The following is a 14,051-nucleotide window of genomic DNA, read 5'->3' on the forward strand; positions in this document are numbered from 1 at the left end:
GGGTGGCTGATAAGGAGCAAGGAGAGGTGGCCTAATAGAATTAATAGAAAGTCCTAAATGAGGATGAGAGGGGAAGGGGTTAGGAGACATTTCTTGGCTTTGTGGTGCATAGTTGGGCTTTTGGACACCAAGCTGACCTTGATGATTAAAGTTGGATGGGCCTGCTTGGTTCCCTTGATTTCAGGAGAAATTTGGGTGATTTCTCCATCCTGGATTGTAAGTATTGCTATATGGATTGTTTTGGTAAAGGACACTTACATTCTCGGTGTTGGAATTACCCACAAAGGTGTTGGGGCATTCCTCCATAAGATGTCCAGGGGTATGGCACCAACTGCATATTGACCCATGGTTGACTTGGTTAACCGGTATAGGCTCTTTAAGAACTATGGACTCCAACCTTTTTATGAGGCTGTCAAGTTTGGCCTCTTTTGCTGTCATACCCTCAATAAGATACTCCTTAGTGGTTCTTTCAACCTCTTGAGAAGATTTCCACTCCCTAGTCTTATCAGCCAAATTAGTTAAGAATGTCCATGCATCATTCTCCTCAGAAAAAGAAGTAAAGTCTGCTGAACACATGGACTCTACAAGTTGTTTGGTCTGATAATCAATACCCTCATAAATAATTTGGTATAGCTGCCACAAATTGAAACCATGGTGAGGGCATTCTAAGAGGAGGTCCTTAAATCTTTCCATGAATTTAGAAAAGGACTCATGTGGTTTCTGCTTGAACTGGAGTATGTCACTCTTGAGTTTATTAGTCTTGTAAAGAGGGAAAAATTTTCTCAAGAAGACAATGGTAAACTGATCCCATGTGGTAATGAAATTAGTAGGCAGTCCATAGAGCCACTTCTTGGCCTGGTCTTTTAGGGCAAAGGGTACAAACCTAAGCCTAACTGCATCATCAATAAAATTCTGGACCTTAATTAGAACACAGACCTCCTCAAATTTCCTACGGAAGAGATATGCATCCTCATTAGCCATCCCATGGAAATGGGGTAGCATGCTGATGAAGTTGGTCTTGAGTTCATAATTATTCCTTGTAACAACAGGCAGACTGATGCATGAGGGCTATGCAGCCCTGGTAGGGTAGAACCTATCCTTAAGAGTCTTGGGTTATTGGTCACCCATGGTCAAAGGTGGGGTCAAAGGTGGTAGAGAAGGTGGTCTTCTAATAAGACGATTACTTGAATCACGAATCCACACCTTAGCCACGTAAACAAATATGAGGTCTCCTTTAGAAAAATTAAAGAAAAATAAAATACTTAAAAAAAATACTAAAAACAAGAGGGAGCCCAAGGGAGATACTGCATCTATCCCTCAAAAATTGAAACAATGGTTCAAAAGCTGTAAGGATGCCATATAGGCTGACAGCAAGAGAACCCGTATAGTCTTCTATAGCCACCTACAGGTGACTCCAATGTGGATTCTAATGTAGAGTGGAGGTCTGCTATACGTTTATGTTTCTAACGCTCTCACTATGTCGCTTTCCTGTTATCAAGAGTGGTCATCTCCAAAGATAAGTCACATACCAATCCACCCAACCAAGTCAAGATGTAGCGTCATAGGTAACTTAATCCTATGAGGGACACCAAAAGATGGAGGGTTGAAGCATATGAAGGACTTTAGATTGGGTGCACACTATTTGAAACAGAAGAAAAACAAGAAGAGGTTTTCAAAAACTGATTTTTTTTTTTTTAAGAAAAAGAAGAGAAAATAATAAACTAAAACACTTCGAACTACTTAAAAATCAAAAAAATAAAATGGACAATAATCTCTCCGGCAATGGCACCAAAAACTTGTTTGAGTTAAAATAAAACCGCAAGTGTACGGGTCAATCGTAACTACGGGTCAAACACGAGGAGATATACGCCACTCTATTTAACTAACTTAAAAGTAATGCAAAGTGAACCAAATTAAAGTGTTAAATTAAACTAATTAAACTAACAAAAATTAATGCATCCTAACTCATAAGCATCTAACAAAATTAAAGGATTAAATTGGCGTCCTAACACATGAGCATATAACCTATCAAACTAAAGCAAATTGAAAGGAATAAAAATGCAGCCACACATATTAACCACATAAAAAAAAATAAGGGAATAAAAATGCATCCACAAACCACAATCATATAAAAAATAAAAAAAATAAAAGAGATAAAGGGAGAAGAAGAAGAAGAAGATAGGGAGAGATAGAGGAGAGGGAGAATGAGATTGAGAGTTTAGATAGTAAAACCTGGATGTGCTTACATGAATGTAATTGAAAGGATTGAATACTTGCATAAACTTATCATGGCCTCTTCTTCTAAATCTTTAAATCTTGTCATCAACTTAAGAACTTAGACTAGAAGGCTTAAAACCTAAACTAGAATTGAGAAATTACAACCCAATTGAAAACTTAAATTGAAATTAAAGCATAAATTAAAACTATTACAACCATTAACTAAAAATCATAAAAGTAAACTAGAACTTAGAAAAGCCAAAAATCGCAAATTAGAAAGAGAAGAAGAGAAAAAATTTCACTAAGTGAATGAGCAATATTACAAAGGAGAGGGTAGGGATATTTATAGGAGGAAGATAGGAGAAGAGAGAAGAGGGAAGTGTAGGAGAAATATTCCCTAAGAAAAGAGAATATTCTCTTCTCCTTCCTCTTTTATAATGCCTTGAATCCTAAGAAAAAGAAAAAAAATAGAAAGAAGAAAATACAAAAACTTCTAGCTACATAAACCTTCTATTTCTAGAAAAGTAAATTTTTAATTCTAACTTGTGCTTCTTTTTCTTTGTAGGTGTCTTCTCCAAGCAATGAGATCAAGTCATCTTTGACCTTTCAACCTTTCATAGATGAGAGAATATCTTTCAAAATAAATCTATCCCAAGTAGAATTCCAAAAGTGCCCTTGAAAAGTTGGAGGAGAGAGAGAACAAGGGTGATGACTAGGATTCCACTCACAATTAATGAAATATCAAATCTGTCCTTCAAAAAACGTGGAGCATGGGATGCTTATATGGGCCTCACTGTTGTATTTCTTTCGAAAAATCACCCAAAATAGACCCAAATTTCATCCAATTTGGAGTTCGGGAGCCCAAGATATCTCAAGTTGAAGTTGGACTGCTCAGAGCCTTCCAAATAGAATCTTTCGGCTGACAGAAAGATAACTTTTGATAATTGTGCTAAGGCCCCTAGAATCCAAACTTCTGTTTTACTTTGTCCTTGATCGACTATCAATAATTACAAATAAACCCTTGTCCACGAAAACGGCCGTCACTTCTTCGTTTCAACTCGGAATCAAGTGTCGTTTGAGCCGTTGCAAAGCTGACTTGATGGGCTACGCATCTATACCTCAAAATTATGCTAAGGGGCCTACTGTAAGCACATTCAAATTTGATTGATTGGCATGATTCTTTCAGTGCTCAACCCAAACTTGATTTTCTCGACTCCTGGGCGCTTCTGGCTATTCTTAGCATCTTTTGCTCCATTTGTATAAGAATTCACCTAAAACCTGAAAAACACAAGAAAGCACCGAAGTAACTCTGTCCAATGTGACAAAATGTATGCTTTATGCCGTCACATTTCACACATAAATGTGCTCATCACGCCCCATCCCCAGTTTAATAATGTTGAAAGTCCACCACCCCAGTTTAAAGTTAATGAGAGTCACCCCCAACAAAATGAATTTCAAGATGATTTATTTGTTGAGACTGAGCTTCCTGAAGATGTTAGTAAAGCGAAGTTTGATGAGCCACCAGGGGAAGTCCAACTTTTGCTTGAAATTTCTGATCTTAGTGAGCTTAGTGTTTCTACTGAGTTAGAATTAGATTTTCATGATAGCATAGAAACCCAGGAAAATTCTCTCTCTCTCTCTCTCTCTCTCTCTTTGAAAAACCCAGATAATTGTCATGTTGAGGATTCGATTGTCCCGTATGTTGATTTGTCCAAACCTCCTAGGTTTGCTGATTTTATTGAGGAGAACAATGTTAGTCATGATGCTCTTTAAGCATATTATCATGATCCTTATTTGGCAATCCAAGTTATGCAAAGAGCGGATAGTTTTATTGCTAGGATTGATTTGAGTAAGCCTCCCATTTTTTATGATTATCTTAATGAGGTTACTGATATTTATGATCCTTTTGATGCTTACTGCGATACATTCTTGGTTGGTTTTTGTGATAATGATATGCATTCTGCATTGACCATAGGAGGGAATGGGAGGATTTGTTTACATGGACTATTTTTCATTGCTTTCCACTATCCCATGTGGACAGATTTTTCTGTTAGGTATTTTCTCACTTGTGCTTATCTTCCATGTTATTTCTCATTTTTCTAAAATTCATGGTCAAATATTTTTTGGTTCTGAAGCTCTTTCTACATTTACCGGCCATGGATTGAGATTTTTGTTGCTGCCCCTAGTATTTTTTGTAGAGCTCATGACTCTTCATGATCCTCTTTGTTGATATCTAGTAAGCCCCCTCATCTCCGCCCTTATCTTTATTCTTTATTTTCTGCATGCATTGAGGACACTGCATTATTTAAGTGTGGGGGGGTGAGTGAACTTAATTTGTGAATTTTGATTGTGGCGGTAGTTTTGGTTTTGTGCATATGTTCTTTGATTGCGAAGCGAGAGAGAGAGGGAATTAGTTGCCCTAGCATGCGAAATAATAAAAAAATCCATTTTCAAGGACGGTAATGGATATGTATCCGGTGAAAGGGACTGAATTAAAAAATATGAGTGCTATTTCGTTTGATGGCTAGATTTCTCTATGTGTTTTATGGACCCTTTAATCTTTTGGCTAGTAGTTGAGACCAATTTGTTTGTGACAAGACAAGGCATGAACGTGAATGGAAAAAAAAAAAAAAAAAAAGAGAGAATAAAGGAAAGTGGAATTCCTTGGGACTAGACAGGACATTGTTGCCTCAGGAAGTAGGGTGACTTGTTCAAAATTCCTTGGAAGGAAACTCAAAAAACAAAAAAAATTCTTGCATCAATGTCTCAATGTCTTATGGATATATGCAAAAAGCGAAGCTACCAAGTATTTGGGTGTCTGGTGTATGGTCCACCATGTCATTCAGAGAATAGTAGTGGAGTAGAAATAGAGTTTGCTATTGTGAAAGAAAAGCTTTTGCCTTAATGCCTGAAAAGAAAGTATGGTCAAAAATACTCAAAGCCTAAGTCTTTGGTTCCATCGATGCTATGAGTGGTTTACTTGAAGGTGAGTAGTGTTCAGAAAATATGAGGAGATCCCTTAATCTTGATGCATGCTTGTTACTTGAATTGATGTGGGGTGATCAAATTCAAGTGTGGGGGAATCTTTGGCTCCTTGATCTTTAGTTGAACACTTTTAGAGCTTGTGTGCACTATCTTACTTATGCCATGATTAAAATTTGCAGCATTTTTTTTGACTTATTGAATTTTGGGTGTACATTCACTGCAAACACCCACAAGACAAAACTCGTCCACTATAACCTAGGGGTTTAAAGGCTTGTTGCACATGCTAAGTGCAACCGTGATTCCTACTATAGTGAGTTAGTATTTCTGCATTTTAGATTAGTTTTTTCTTTTTGTTTACTTGAGGACAAGTAACGTTCAAGTGTGGGGGAATCTGATGAGCACATGTATATGTGAAATCTTAGGGCCATAAAACATGCATTTTTATACTTGGAACGGAGCTACTCGAGGTTTTTGTTTGTGTTTTCAGGTTTTAAGCGAATTCATGTAAAAATGGACCAAATGATGCTAAGGAGCCGTTTTTAAGCTGTTTAGTGGTGTTTGGCAACAGCTGGAAGTGCCCAGGAGTCAAGAAAATCAAGTTTGGATTGAGCACTGAAAGAATCATGCCAATTAGTCAAATTTGAACGTGAGTACAGTGGGACCCTTAACATAATTTTGAGGTGTTAATAGTATGGATACATAGCCCGTCGAGTCAGCTTCGCAACGGTTCAAACGGCACTTGATTCCAAGTTGAAACGAAGAAGTTATGGCCGTTTTCGTAACAACGCGCGAAAATGGCATGTGGGGGTTTATTTGTAATTATAAAAAATTGGTAGGGGACAAAGTAAAGTAGAAGTTTGGATTTGAGGGGCCATATTGCAATTATCAAAAGTTATCTTTTCTGTTAGCCGAAAGATTCCATTTGGAAAGCTCTGGAGCAGTCCAACTTCAATTTGAGATATCTTGGGATCTTGAACTCCAAATTGAACGAAATTTGGGTCTATTTTGGGTGATTTTTTGCAAGGAATGCAACAGTGAGGCCTATATAAGCATCCCATGCTCTACGTTTTTTGAAAGACAGAATGGGTATTTTATTTATTGTGAGTGGAATCCTAATCATTACCTTTACTCTCTCTCTCCTCCAACTTTCTAAGGACACTTTTGGAATTGTACTATGGATAGATTTCTTTTGAAAAATATTTTTTCATCCATGGAAGGTTGAAAAGTCAAAGATGCCTTGATCTCATTGCTTGGAGAAGACACCTACAAAGAAAAGGAAGCACAAGAATAGAATTAGAAAGTCACTTTTTGAAACATAGAATGTTTATGTAGCTAAGATTTTTATCTCTCCCTCTTTCTATTTTTCTCTTTTTTCTTGGGGATCAAGGTATGTAAAGGAAGGAGAAGGGAATATTTCTCCTGCCTCTTCTCTCTTCTCCCTTCTCCTCTCCTTCTCCCTATAAATACCCCTTACTCTTTGGGTTGTAACTAGTTAATTTTTAGTTAGTTTTTACTTAGTTCTAGTTCAGTTTTAGTTCAATTTTAATGCAAGTTTGGTTCAATTGATTAGTGAAATTTCTTCTTCTCTTCTTCTAGTTTTTGACTTTCTAAGTTCTAGTTTGATTTTATGATTTCAATTTCATGATTGTAATGCTTTTGATTCATGCTTTAATTTTATGTTTTCAATTTTATTGTAATAATTTAATTCTACATTAGTTTTAAAGCTTTCTAGTCTATGCTTCTAATTCTAGTGAGAAGAATTAGAGACTTGGAAGAGGAAACCATGCAAGGATTATTCAAGTGTTTAAGTTTTATCAATTACATTCATGCAAAGCCTAATTAATTTATGCACTTTCAACTTTGGTAGAAGGGAGTATTAGTTCTTATTTTTATTTTTATTTTCTTCTTCTTAATCTCCTACCTCTTCCATTATTTTTATTTTAATCTTACTTTCATCCCCTCTATTCCCTTCATTCTAGTAGGACTTTAATTCTCTATTTTTTATTTTTATTTTCATTCTCATTCTCCATCTCTCTAATTCAATCATGCTTTCAGGATTTTTATTTTTTATTCACTATTATCATCATGCATTATGTTAGGATCTTAATTTAATTATTTTTGTTTTAATTTCAGATTTGGTAGCACCATTTCAAGTGTGGTAGAGAAGCAATTTCAATCCGGTTCAAGCACCTTTGGGTTTCACCTCTCTAATCTCTTAGTCTCATTCTTCTTTTATTTTTTTTTCTTATATAGTTGTGGTGTGTGGCTGCGATTTATTCCTTCCAATCCACGTTAGTATTGATAGGGTAGATGGATGTGTGTTAGGACGCCAATTTAATTTGTTAGATACATAATTTTGCTAGATGCTTGTGAGTTAGGACGCGTTAATTTAATTATCATTAGTTTAGTCCACCACTTTAATTAATTTGGTTCACTTTGCATTGCTTTAAAATGAGTAAAATAGAGTGGCGTACATCTCCTTGAGTTCGACCCGTAGCTACGATTGATCTGTATGCTTGCTGTAATTATTTCTTGCAAACAGCCTGTCGGCCACAAGGTGGAATGCCACCAAGGCCTGTTGGCCAAGAGGTGGAATGCCACCAAGGCCTGTCGACCACAAGGCGGAATGCCACCAAGGCCTGCTGGCCACGAGGCGATATGCCACCAAGGCCTGTTGGCCACTAAACAACGAAAAGCAATGTACAAAGGAGCGAGGATCCAACCACAGAAATTCAAAAAGAAGAATCGATCCCTCCAACGTCTCACCGCATTGGTGAGGCCCTCGAAGAAGTAGAAGTTGGCGAAGGGCCCCTTGAGAGTGCGGCGGTAGAAGTGGTACCACTCGCCATCCCCCTTCCTCAACACGTAGAAATGCGAGAACAGAGGAACAGTAGCGGCACGCTCCATCTAGATGAAAAATACATATAAGCCCAGGATAACCCTCCATGAGCTGGGCAACATCTGCCTGGGGGTAAGGTGCCAATGGTCGGAGACCAACTCGGTGAATCGAAGGATAGGGAAGCGAAGGCCGTAGGAGAAGGAAACCGCATAAAGGCAGACCTTATCTACCTGGTTGGAGAATGCATGATCGTCTCCCCCAGGGGCGCAAAGGACAATCTCAGAAGGTATGTGGTACAATCGATGAAAAGACACCAAGTCCAATGCGATCAAGATGCTCGATAGCCGTCCCATCCTACTATCGGGGTCCATGATCGGGGGTGCCACCCCAGCATCATCTCTAGGAGGACTACCATCTAGGCCAGGACTATCAATGACATCCTCCCCGTCACTAGAAATAGGCCTAGGAGAAGGCAAAGGAGGGAGAGTGTCCACGCCCGACGCAGACGAGGACGAGGACAAGCCATAAATTGGCCCATCAAAGACACAACCCTCATGAGAAGTGTTAGGATTAGAATCACTGGACATAGTCGTGGAGAAGGGGGACTTACTTGGGCAACACTCCTCGGCTCCCAGGCTAAACATCCCAGCAGTGTACTGCCACATGCACAAACATACAACCAAGGAAGTGTCTTAAAGACCAAATGGCAAAGGTACTCACAATGAACGATAGCAACAACGCAAGGAAACGTACCAAGAAGGTCGAGGTCCAAGGTCGAAGTTTGCGATGGGTCGAGGTCAAGGTTCGAGTAAAGATATGTTTGTGGTAAAAGACCAATTTAACTCAGTACCCAAAAAAAGAAAAAATTTGGCCACGGCCATGAGGCCGTGGGCGAAGGGAAAAGGACCATGGGCAAGTAGTCGAAGGGCGAAGGACCATGGGCTAGCCAAAAAAAAAAAAATTTTTTTTTTTTGCAATGGCAATGAGACAGTGGGCAACGGGATGCGAGACCGTGGGCAACTGGCGACGCAAGACCATGGGCGACCGACGACGAGAGACCCTAGGCGTTGAGCAACCACGAGCGAGCAGACGAGTGAACGTGACTGTGCACAGGCTGAGTGATTGAGGTCGAGTAATCGAGGCAAGACCAAGACCAGATGGACAAGACCAAAAAAAGAGAAAAAAAAAAAAAAGATGAGAGAGACGACAAAGGAGATGGAAGATAGACCAAAAAAGAAAAAAAGATGGGAGAGACCAAAAACAAAATGGGAGAGAGACCAAAGCAGGAAAAAAAGGGATGGGAGAGACCAAAAAAGAAAGAAAAAAGTGTAGTGGGGAAGATTTGAACCCTTCACCTCCCACACTGACTAAAAGAACTACAAGACACCCACCATGAAGATCAAGACTAATCGGACGGCCCAGAAAGACTTAGCATGGAGCTCCCCAATGTAGACTTATTTGCAATGAGCCCCTCGCCACACTAAGAAACCACTCCCTTGAGCATTTCATTTCAAGAGAGTGGGGGCACATGATAAACCATAAATACTCGGGACCAATCCCGATCCGCCACGTGGCATGGCATGAAGGGAGGACAACCCATACCCGGCTACATCAAAACCCATCTGCTAGACCTAAGAGGAAGAGACCCAGTAGGTCACGCAAGGACCAAGGTCATCACCCAAAATCGACAAAGGGATCTTATCCCAAAGGAGATGAACCTCATCTATGCAAGACCCTCAAGGATCTTATCCAATATGCGAGGGAAGCACATATCCATCTACTAGGGAACACCTTCCCTATCCGGGCTCTACCTCCCAAGAGGGTGTGATCTACTACGTGATGGACTCTACTACCAAGGAGAGTATCACTAACTACCTAGACTCTCCACCGCATACACAACTATAAATACCTAGGTATTCCACCTCATTAACCCATCTTGAATTCTAACAATTCTTCTGTTGCTCAGAGAGATCTAACTTAGACATCGGAGAGTCCTAGGCCGGAATCAAACCGATTCTCCCATGTCCCTGACGTTCTTTTACAGGTTGCGGCACCCGAAGGATCACCCGACGATTTCTTGATGGAACAATCACTTAATTGTTCTCATCTAATAGTAAGGATACGTTTATAAGAACCTTTCAAAATATAAGGGAGGTTTATGAAATACATGAAATTGCGTGGTAGATGTAATTGTTTGAAACCCCATACGTGATAAACGTAATTTTCCGTATAAATAAAGCTAAATAAGCAAGGAAAGTCTCTATGTGGGTTCTTGTTATTATGTGTTACCATCAAGCTTTCGGTGTAGCCGTGTAGGCAATTCCGCTTTTCTTCCACTTCAAGCAATGCTTTTATTTGTCATTGTTTGACTGAAACGGAGCAGATTCATCCGCACAGTTTCCAGGAAGGTGTGATTTGTAATTCCGTGTTTAGCCCACTTCACTTTTGGTTATCAATTTTTGTCCCATTTCAATATCGGTCAAAAGTGTTAGTGCTTAACCTATCACCGATCAGAGGAAAATCACTTTTGGTCTCTTGTAATCTTGTTTGGTCTCTTGTAATCTTGTTATTGTTTCTACCAAAAAAAAAATTCTTGTTATTGTCTTTACCAAAAAAAAAATTCTTGTTACTGTGATTTTTTTGTTTGTGTTTTTTATGCACGGCCGAGCACATGCACAGTCTGCATTAGTTATTGTTAGATGGGCATTTATGCCCATTCAAATTAATCATAATGCCTCCACACCCCCTGTTGAATGCATGGAATCTACCGTGTACGAACTCCTTTCGTGGCAAAAGTTTTTATCCACGGCCGAGCACATGTACGGTCTGCATTAATTATTGTTAGATGGGCATTTATGCCCATTCAAATTGACCATAAAGCCCCTACACCCCCCTGTTGAATGAATGATGCATAGAATCTACCGTGCACGAACTCCTTTCCCTTAAAGTAAATTTCCTTCCATGCTACTTTCAAGTTTCAAGCTTAAGGTATAGCGAACTTAGATGGTAAAAACATCGATTATGGATTTTTCCATGCTCTCCATGATCTTTGATATGTGTAAAATACCTCCACCACTCATAACACGACACGTGGATATGCGAAATTGGAAGCATAATCCGGTATACCTTCAGCTAGGGCTGCAATAGGGTCGGGTTGGGTCGGGCTTTTTACAACCCCAGCCCAACCCTTAGTCCCCTTAGTTGGGCCCAGGCCCGGCCTGACCCTGACTCAGGGCCTGGAAAATCCAATCTTGACCCGCCCTCAGGGTCAAGCCGGGTTGACCCTAATTGGCCCTAATCACGGAGTTACGGAAGGGAGATATGCATGGACTGCACTGAGTTGGGCTGGGTCAGAGAGACAATTATCAGTTTTACATAAAATAAGACTATAATAAAATATATTCTCACTTATTTTCTTCACATACAATATATAATATAACAAAATATGATTGACATTAAAAGTTTATGATATATATAGTATATCAGTATATATTTACAATATAACTTAAAACAGAGTTGGGTTGGGCCAGGCCGGGCTTAGCCCGAGGCCTCAACCCTGGCCCGACCGACCCTAACTCATGGCCAAAAATTTCTAGTCCTGACCCGACCTCAGGGCTAGGTATCTCAACCCAGGCTCTGTTCAGGCTTAGGGCAAGCCAGGACGAGTTCGGGCTGACGGAGCCAAACTTGCACCCCTACCTTCAGCTCATCTTTCCCAATATAAAAACCTACTACAAATTGGGCACCAAATATGAAAATCATACTAAGGGTAGGAAACAGATTCTCTTTGGTATCATCTTTATTTTTTATTTTTACCTATTTAACAAAAACCATTAATAAAACCTATTTTTGATCAAAACATAAAAATCGTTTGGTAACCATTAGTATTAAAAGAGTCTAGAATGGAAAACCGTTTGTTAACTACCTCAGTGTAAATAATTTGTATAATATTTAGAAGAAATGGAATAGGGATTCCATATATGATATATAGTTTAAGTAATGGGTGAAAGGATTCTCCCTTCACCCATCTTCCATCTCCATTCCTTCACAAAACCGCAACAGAATCTGTTCCAGCTGTTGTTTTGTTTTGTTTAGTTCGTGATGGTTTTCTGAACTGGGTTTTCAGCCCTTTTGACCTAAATCGGCGCCAACATGAAAATAGCTTGCTGGGTTTCCTATATCTGGTTGTCATTTCCATGTGGAGTTACTGTAATTCTTACTAGATTCTGGTGTTGGGCCAGTTGAGGTGTTTTGTTGGGGTTAGATCTAGGGATGTATTTGCAGGTTAGCAATCTGCTCCTGACTGATGGTTATTGTTTTAAAATTTTACAGTGGCGTTGTTGGGGTCTGGATTCTATTTCTGTCTTTGTTTTGATTCCTCATTCTTTGGAGTTTTATGATGGGTTTTCTTGCTTGTTGCCCTTCACTATCACCGATCCTTGTATTTCAGGCCACTTGATCGGTGAAGAAGAAGAAGAAAAGGAGGACGGGGCAGTTGGTTGCATTTTTAAAAAATAAAATCAAGTTACTGTTTTACCCTTCAGTTTTGAGGTTTATGAGCATGTTGTCACGGCCTTAGACTTTACTAAGCAACCGCGCCGGCACTTAGCACTCACTCTAGCACTAAGTCAGCCTTTCACCAACTCTAGCAAGGGACTTGGGAAGAAAACTTAGAGAACACTAGATGGACTTTGAAAGAATACACTTGAATTGCTTGAAAGCTTTGAGTACAAGACTTGATAGTTTGCTTGCTTGATGCCTTGGCCAAATGAGGCCACCTCTATTTATAGGCAACCAAGCCTACAATGAATGGCTATGATATTTACATGTGTTCTCCATCCAACGGTGGAGAACCCTCTAGAATAGAGTCTAGAATAATCCTAGATATTTACAAGAGTGCTCTAGAAGCTTGCTAGATCTTTCCTAGCTTCTAGAGGTTCTTCAATACTTCTAGAATGAGTCTAGCCTCTTCCAAGTATGGAGAGTTCTAGACCTTGGTTCTTCCTTGGCCCAAGGTCCATGTCAATGGGCCTTGCAAGTCTTAGCCTTGGGCCATAATTAGGCGGGCTGTGACAATGTGCTCATTAAAGCGTCTGCAAATACAAGTGGAAAACAGTTTTCAACGAAAATCATAAACGGGTTTCGACTTTCGACCCAGTTATGGTTTTTCAATCTTTTTTAAATAGAAATAGGTTCCATAAAGAAACCAAACGCAATCAGAAACGTTTTTTGGGATTGAAATAAAAAATACAAATGATACCAAAGAGGGCCTAAAGAAGTCCGCATCACGGTGCCTGAAGAGGTCTATAATAGTCAGAATCAAGTTCCCTAGTGAGGGAGGGAATTGTCACAAAGCCAACTGGGATTAGAAGCTTTCTATAACCGGACTTTTCAAACTTAAACCGTCTCCCAAAAGGAAACTACTACTTTGGGTGGGAAGACGTATTCCTCCAACTACCACACTTCAATATAGAAAGAGCCTCCCCCAAGGGGTAAGGTATGTTCAACAATCTCAATAACTCAAGACTCTTGTGATCTTGATCTGTTGTTCCTCTTAGTTGCGAGAAAGCAGACTCAGGCATCGAAGAGCCCTTGCCAAAGTCCACTCTGGCCCTCTCACGGTGTTAAGTTCTTTGAGTCCTGCAAGTTCATCAACCAACGTAGCTCGTATTTACCAGAAGACAGTTTTCTACAGCAACAATCTTCAATCTTTGTTCGAACAAAATATTTGGTTGTTGATGGAGGGATTTTATTGGAAAACCCATCTAAACTGTCAAAAAATTTTCTTTTACACATCGAGTAAAACGCAATAGATTCATAGTCCATCCAAACAAATCCATCATTTTCAATCCCATATCTCAACTTCTTCCATGGAAGGCTGTTGGATATATATTTATATGTGTTCATCAAATCTATTCATTACAAAGTGAGTCTACTAATTGGCATTGATAATCTATGTGTGATGATTATCCTGGGTATGGCTTTAAACTGTTCAAAGCTAGAGATAGTT

The 14,051-nt window shown here is 39.4% G+C and overlaps 1 non-coding gene across 1 annotated transcript; it reads left to right on the forward strand.

Annotated features, from left to right (window-relative positions):
• Nucleotides 1-646: 646 nt before the first annotated feature.
• LOC122641206 lies at nt 647-753 on the forward strand. The gene has a single exon (XR_006329855.1). It is a non-coding gene; the product is annotated as a small nucleolar RNA R71 (small nucleolar RNA).
• The last annotated feature ends 13,298 nt before the right edge of the window (nt 754-14,051 follow it).

The sequence above is a fragment of the Telopea speciosissima genome, chromosome 9, assembly GCF_018873765.1.
Source record: "Telopea speciosissima isolate NSW1024214 ecotype Mountain lineage chromosome 9, Tspe_v1, whole genome shotgun sequence".
Lineage (NCBI taxonomy): Eukaryota > Viridiplantae > Streptophyta > Magnoliopsida > Proteales > Proteaceae > Telopea > Telopea speciosissima.